Genomic DNA, 6,577 nt, shown 5'->3' with positions numbered 1-6,577 from the left:
GGTAGACTACTCCTTGACAATCATCATCGTCAAAAGAGATCGTGGGTGAAACTTGGCCCACCTAGCATATGCTTTCCTCTCGAAGGAAGTGGGGCCACCCCTGCATATCCTCCAACGATTGTTTGTATCTCACCTACAAGTGGGTTCCTTCGATTTCCGTCCTGCCTAGGGTGCCACTCTCGTGGTTCTTGTGATCTCCTTTCTCTTATTGGTGAGCTTCTTCTTCTTAGGCTTTCGCTCCGTTGGTGCTTGTGCTCTTGCCTTCTATTGCCTAGACAATGGGGGGCGGGGGAGTAGCGTTCCGGGTGACAATGCATTCTAGCTCATTGTTTCCTCTCATCTCCAATCTTTTGTTTCAATGTATAGCAATCTCTAGTTCTGTGGCTGCTTGTTTGTGGTAGGTGCAGTACTTTTGGGTCTGTCGCCCCTACCCTTATTCCTCGCCACGCCTGGCCTCTTTGACTTTGTCTTGCATGTGCACACTAGAGTAATGCACGTGATTACTTGTGCGGGTGTGTCGTCTTCCTCCGTATGGGTTTGTCCTCAATCTCAACCCTCGATCTCGCTCCTTTTTTGAATTCCATTTGGGTGCTTGTTCTTCCTTATTCTCTAGTCTGGCTGTCAAGGTGATTAGTGTATCTTCAGAGTTGACAAAATCATCTACCTTGTCCATAAATTTTCGCAAGGTGGAGGGGGTCTTCCTCGCTAACTTGGCCATAAAGGGACCTCTTGGCCAAATTCCTATGAGCAAAGTAGCCAACATAATTTTTTCATCTTGATTGTTGGCTATTATTCTCTCATTATTGAACCGTGCCAGATATGCCTTCAGACTCTCATCTTCCCTCTACTTCACGATCAATAGGTGTTTTATAGCTTCACACACACGATCACCTGCAACCAAAGAGTTGTGTGGCTTGGGGGTTCTAGGAAACGCCTCTAATGCCTAAGTCAATGATCACAATAAGAATCTCATTTTCTAGACAAATGGATCAAATGATCATCACATACCTGGGTTATATGTTTATATAGAACCCTTAAGATTTTTGTTGTCATGCGATAACATACTTATCTATTATTTGAAATTCAAATCTCGGGATGGAGAGCTTTGCCAAATCCAAATGATCGGATAACTCTCTTTGTCCGAGTGACTCTCAATCGGTTATTTTTTCAATGGTTGAGATAGATTGGACTCTCGGGGGATTGGGTTATTGGCCTTGGTTGTAGCTTAGGCCCGTGAAATAGCCCAATAAATCTCGAAATGGTATTAAGCCCCATCCAATAATTTTTTTACAATTTTTTATATAATCATATTTTAAAATGATATATAAAATGATGTTACTTTTTATAAACAACTTTGTAAAAATACCCATTGTGAAAAAAGCTCTTCCATCATTTTCCTAAAAATGAACGTTGCTTGACCATTCTTCTTCACCACAGCACCATCACTCTTTCACTCTGTGCCCCACCAACCTGTCCATTCCCAATGTTTCCATAACCAACTCACTGATCATTAAAGCTGAGGGAGATTGAGATTCTAGAAGTGGATTGAGATTTTCTATAATCTTTTTTACTTCGACTTCTTCTTCAAATATATTTGAAGAGAGACACAATGCATCAAATACCGTTCGCAAATCATATAAACCCTAATAGAATCTACATTTAGTGTTTATTTTTATCTAATTTATAGAAAAATTGAAGACAATGGTCGGTTGGTAACCGGTTCATCTTGAAGTTTGCGGTACCTTGCTTCTAATGTGGTGTCCTGTCCTGTCTTATCGGTGATTGCTCTAATGCATTGTTGGAATGATGCCATAGGGGTTTTGTGTTGTAATTTGCTTCCACGCTCTCTTGGCAAATCATATAAACCCTAATAGAATCTACATTTAGTGTTTACTTTTATCCGATTTATAGAAAAATTGAAGACAATGGTTGGCTGGTAACCGATTCATCTTAAAATTTGCGATAACTTGCTTCTAATGTGGTGTCCTATCTTATCGATGACTGCTCTAATGCTATGTTGGAATGATGTCATAGGCGTTTTGTGTTGTAATTTGCTTCCAAGCTCTCTTGGCTATTAAGTGGCCTATTTTAGGTTGTGTTTGGTAAATTCACTATTATTTATAATTTTTTATTATTTACAAATTATTTATTATTTTTTCACTTCTATCTCCTGATCAGAACACCTCAACTTGATGCTGCAGCTGGACTCAGCATTCAGCCGTAGGCGTAAACATGTTCCCATGTGCAAGAAATTTATCTGCTTTGTTCTTGGCTTTCTTAGAGCACTCTCATTGGAATGGCTAAATTAAAGTACATTTTTAATGAATGTAAGATAAATTTAACTTTTAACTATTCCATTTTTATAAATCTCCACATTGGAATAGCCATTTTTTCATTATATGACAATAAAATAATATAAGATGAATTTAATTTTAACTATTCACATCAAATTTTCAAATTGAATTATCCATTTATTCATTATATAGTAATGAGTAATTAATAATTTTGAAAATTTTTTAATTTTTTTAATTATAAATTTATTTTATTTTATCATATTTTACTATTTATAATATTATATATTAATTTGTCATTGTATTCTAATTATATTTTTTCAATTGTCATTTAAAATAGAGAGATAAATAATTAATATTAAAAGGAGAGAGAAATAAATAATATAAAAAAGATTTGATGAATGAATAGTGTGTTCCAAATTTAGAAATTAGTTTAGATATTACTGTAGCTATATTTGGAATATAGCTAATTCAATGTGAGCAATTTATTGACCTAATAGCTAAATTCTCATTAGATTAGCTAAAAGTTAAATCCAATGAGAATTTAGATATTAGGTCAATAAATTGCTCACATTGAATTAGCTATATTCTAAATATTTGGAATATAGCTACAGTAATATCCAAACTAATTTCTAAATTTGGAACACACTATTCATTCATCAAATCATTTTTATATTATTTCTTTCTCTCTCCTTTTAATATTAATTATTTCTTTCTCCATTTTAAATGACAATTGAAAAAATATAATTAGAATACAATTACAAATTAATATATAATATTATAAATAGTAAAATATGATAAAATAAAATAAATTCATAATTAAAAAAATTAAAAAATTTTTAAAATTATTAATTACTCATTACTATATAATGAATAAATAGATAATTCAATTTGTAGATTTGATATGAATAGTCAAAATTAAATTCATCTTATATTATTTTATTGTCATATAATGAAAAAATGACTATTCTAATGTAAAAATTTATATAAATGAAATAGTTAAAAATTAAATTCATCTTATATTCATAAAAAATGTACTTTAATTTAACTATTCCAATAAGAGTGATCTTAATAGGAATACACATGAGTTATTATTCACCCTCACCCACCATCGGACAATTTTTTTTTATGTCAGACCAATCACCTTTAATCCCTCTCTCATCAATCTCTCTCTATTCAACCTATCTCTCCTCAAGTTCTCTCTCTTTGACCTCTCTCTCAAGCTCTCTCTCGATCCTTAACCTCTCTCTTCAAGCGCTCTCTCTCTCCAAACTCTCCTCGACCTCTCTCTTCCAGCTCCCTCTCCTTAAGATCTATCATCGTGCTTTCTTCAAGCCGGATCGAGATAGAGGAGTTGGAGCAAGAACCAATCACTTGCTAGTGAATCCAATTTGTCACATAAGATGTGGGATATGGGATAATAATAATGATTAATGAGATAATTTTTTTCTTGATAACATATGGGAAAAAAACAAGTCCAGAAAGTCCAAAATCCTTCATTTCCTCGGCTAGAAGCCATATGACCTTTTGTCTTACGGGCAAAACTCGTGAGTTTCATTGAAGATGAACCTACTTGTGACAAGCTTCCATGGATTCTGACATCACTAGAAGGAGACATTGATACCATGAAATTATTTAACCAAGACTTGGTTAGTTAGAGTCTTACTAACTATGCTTGCAAAATTATATTTTTTTCAAAGCTAAAAAGGATGAACTCGGAATAAAATACAAAACATATTTGGGAAAAAAAAACAGTTGAACAAAGCTACAAAGGAGTTCCATTCCAAATCAGAGATAACATCGATGGTCGAAAAGCCAAATTTAACAATGTCCTTCAAGAAAAAACCTAATTAGTTTGTTTGTTCATCTCAGACAACATCACCAAATGAACCCACATCTGATCCAGTACAAGTATTCTCATATCTACCTACCTATATCCCCCACCATTCACTCTGTCATTTTTTACCTTTGATGCCGCCGCCGCCGCCAGCAATGTTCCCCCGGACGGACTGCGCCGCTTTCCTCGCCATCTTTTCTTGTAGCGCCTTCGCATCCCTTTCTCGGCGTTGCTCGGGGGTGAGGCCGTCGCTTTTGGGCTGCTGCTTGGACTTGTTGCCGGCCCGAGCCTGAGCCCGCTCACGGTCCCGGTCTCTCTGGTTACCGCGTTCGCTTCAGTTAAAGCCAAACAAACAAAGATCACGAAACAAAACTATCTTTTCAAATACTAGCTATCAAAAACCATGTATAACCCGTTTGGTTGCCGAGGAAAAAACCGTCGAACAATCAAAGAAAAAAAAAACTTCTGGAATCTTCAACTCTCCTTTTTTCTTTTTTACTGAAAACAGAAAGGAAAGATCCGAAAATATGATTTTTATTTCTTTTTTCGTTTTCTGAAATCTTCAAGGCAACCAAACGGCGGGAAGAAACAACAAACCGTCGAGATGGTAGGAAAAACAAAAAGGCTGATCAACGGAAGGATATGAGTCATTATACAGATAGATTCTTGAACGGGCAAAGAAGATCAGAGAAAATTACGAAGGTCCTGAATCGGAAACACAAAAGAGCATCAATAATTAGCGTAATATCACATCAAAAACATGAAAATATAGGAAAAGTAACTACACCTTATTCGGAGAAGAGAATAGATGGGGACGAGAGTCGTGAACGGAGACTGTTGAGTTCTGACAAGAGGCCGGGGGTGTCTTTAAAAAGGCACCAAGCACATCTATAGAAGACTCGAGAAGCCGTGGAATCGCGTAAAAAGAAAAATTCTAATTCACCCTTCACATCATTTTTTAATTTTTTTTATCAAATACGTAATATATAAATAATGAATATAATAACTCCATTGATTTGAAAAGAATAGAATAAAAAAATAAAAATAAAAAATAAAAAAATAAAAAATAAGTATAATATATAACGTGTGAAATAACGAATAACAAACTATTTAAAAAAAAATTGTATTATATAGAAGCTCTACATTCTTATACACCATTTAAAAATATGTGATTTTATTTTTTTATTTTCAGATTTTATATTTCAATTTAATATAAAATATAATAATAAAAAAATAAAATTATATATTTTTAAATGGTGAGTTTATATCTAAAAGTTTTCCTGTAAAGAATATAGATGGCTACAGCTGAAAACGATAATTAAGATTTATTATTTTTATTTATATTTTAAATAATTATATTTTTTTTCATGACGAGTGAAATTATGAAAATATGAGAATTAAGGAATTAATTAATAGTATATATTTTTAACTACGAAAAGTGTATAATAATTTTTCTTTTCAAAATATTAGCTATTCCAAATTACCTTTTCCTTAAGGAATTAAGTTTTTCAGGTCCAACAAAAACAAAATAAAAAAGCTCAATTTAGAAAAGCACTTGTGCAACCGCACCAAATATATCTAGCTGAATTCTATTACATTAGTTAATATATTTCCTTATACTTAAAAATCGCTATGACGTGAATAGTAATAAACAGTAACATAAATAGTAATAAACAGTGATACATCCTTCTCTGCATTCGCGTCCCTCTCTACATCTTCTAGTAAAATAACCATAAAATCACAACAAAAATACTACAAAATAAAAAAATTACCACACAAATCACAATGGTGGAGGGAAAACTAGCCGTGTGTGAGAGGGAGAGATGCCGTGAGAGTGAGGGAGCATAGGTGGCAGATCGGAGCCATGGGTGGTTGGGATGGGTCAGTGGTGGCCTGAGGATGCCGGAGAGGGTGGTCTCACGTCGTGGGTTGAGGCGTAAGGTGGTGGAGGTGGCCTAAGGAGAAGTGGGCATCCGTGAGAGAAGGTGAGCATGCATGGTGACTCGGCTGGACGTGGGGATGGCTACGAGAGGTGTGGGGATGGCTACGAGAGGTGGTCGGTGGCCAAATGAGGTCTCGGTGGTGGTGCGATGGCCAGAGGAGGTGGAGTTTTGCCGTGGGTGTGGAGAACCCATGCAAGAGAGAGGTGGACTTCGTGGGGGCAAACGGCAGGGAGATGGAAGTCGAGCTTGCTGGAGGAGGATGGCCGGTGGGAGGGGAGGCTACGGTGGAGGTGGGGGCACTGGAGGATGGCACACGGCGACGCAGCAACATCAAGCCCATTCGAGTTGTGCATTGTCGAGAGAGAGGAAGAGAGAGCGTGAGAGAGGGAGACCGGTGTGGGGGGACTCGCTGGAATGAGGTGGTGCCGGTGGAAGGGGCGGTGAGACTCACCGGCGCACGGGGCGCCAAGCTGGGCAGTGGAGGAATTGGGCATGGGGGAGAGTTG

General features: G+C 36.2%; 1 long non-coding RNA gene across 1 annotated transcript; it reads right to left on the bottom strand.

Moving 5' to 3' along the window:
- Positions 1-4,028: 4,028 nt before the first annotated feature.
- Positions 4,029-5,025, bottom strand: LOC109014682. Its single transcript, XR_001999764.2, has 2 exons — positions 4,916-5,025; positions 4,029-4,833 (listed from the first exon to the last, which is right to left on the bottom strand). It is a non-coding gene; the product is annotated as an uncharacterized LOC109014682 (long non-coding RNA).
- Between the last annotated feature and the right edge of the window lie 1,552 nt (positions 5,026-6,577).

The sequence above is a fragment of the Juglans regia genome, unplaced genomic scaffold, assembly GCF_001411555.2.
Source record: "Juglans regia cultivar Chandler unplaced genomic scaffold, Walnut 2.0 Scaffold_765, whole genome shotgun sequence".
In the NCBI taxonomy this organism is placed as follows: Eukaryota; Viridiplantae; Streptophyta; class Magnoliopsida; order Fagales; family Juglandaceae; genus Juglans; species Juglans regia.
The sequence above is the reverse complement of the archived record's forward strand: the minus strand, read 5'-3'. Positions and strand labels throughout refer to the sequence as shown.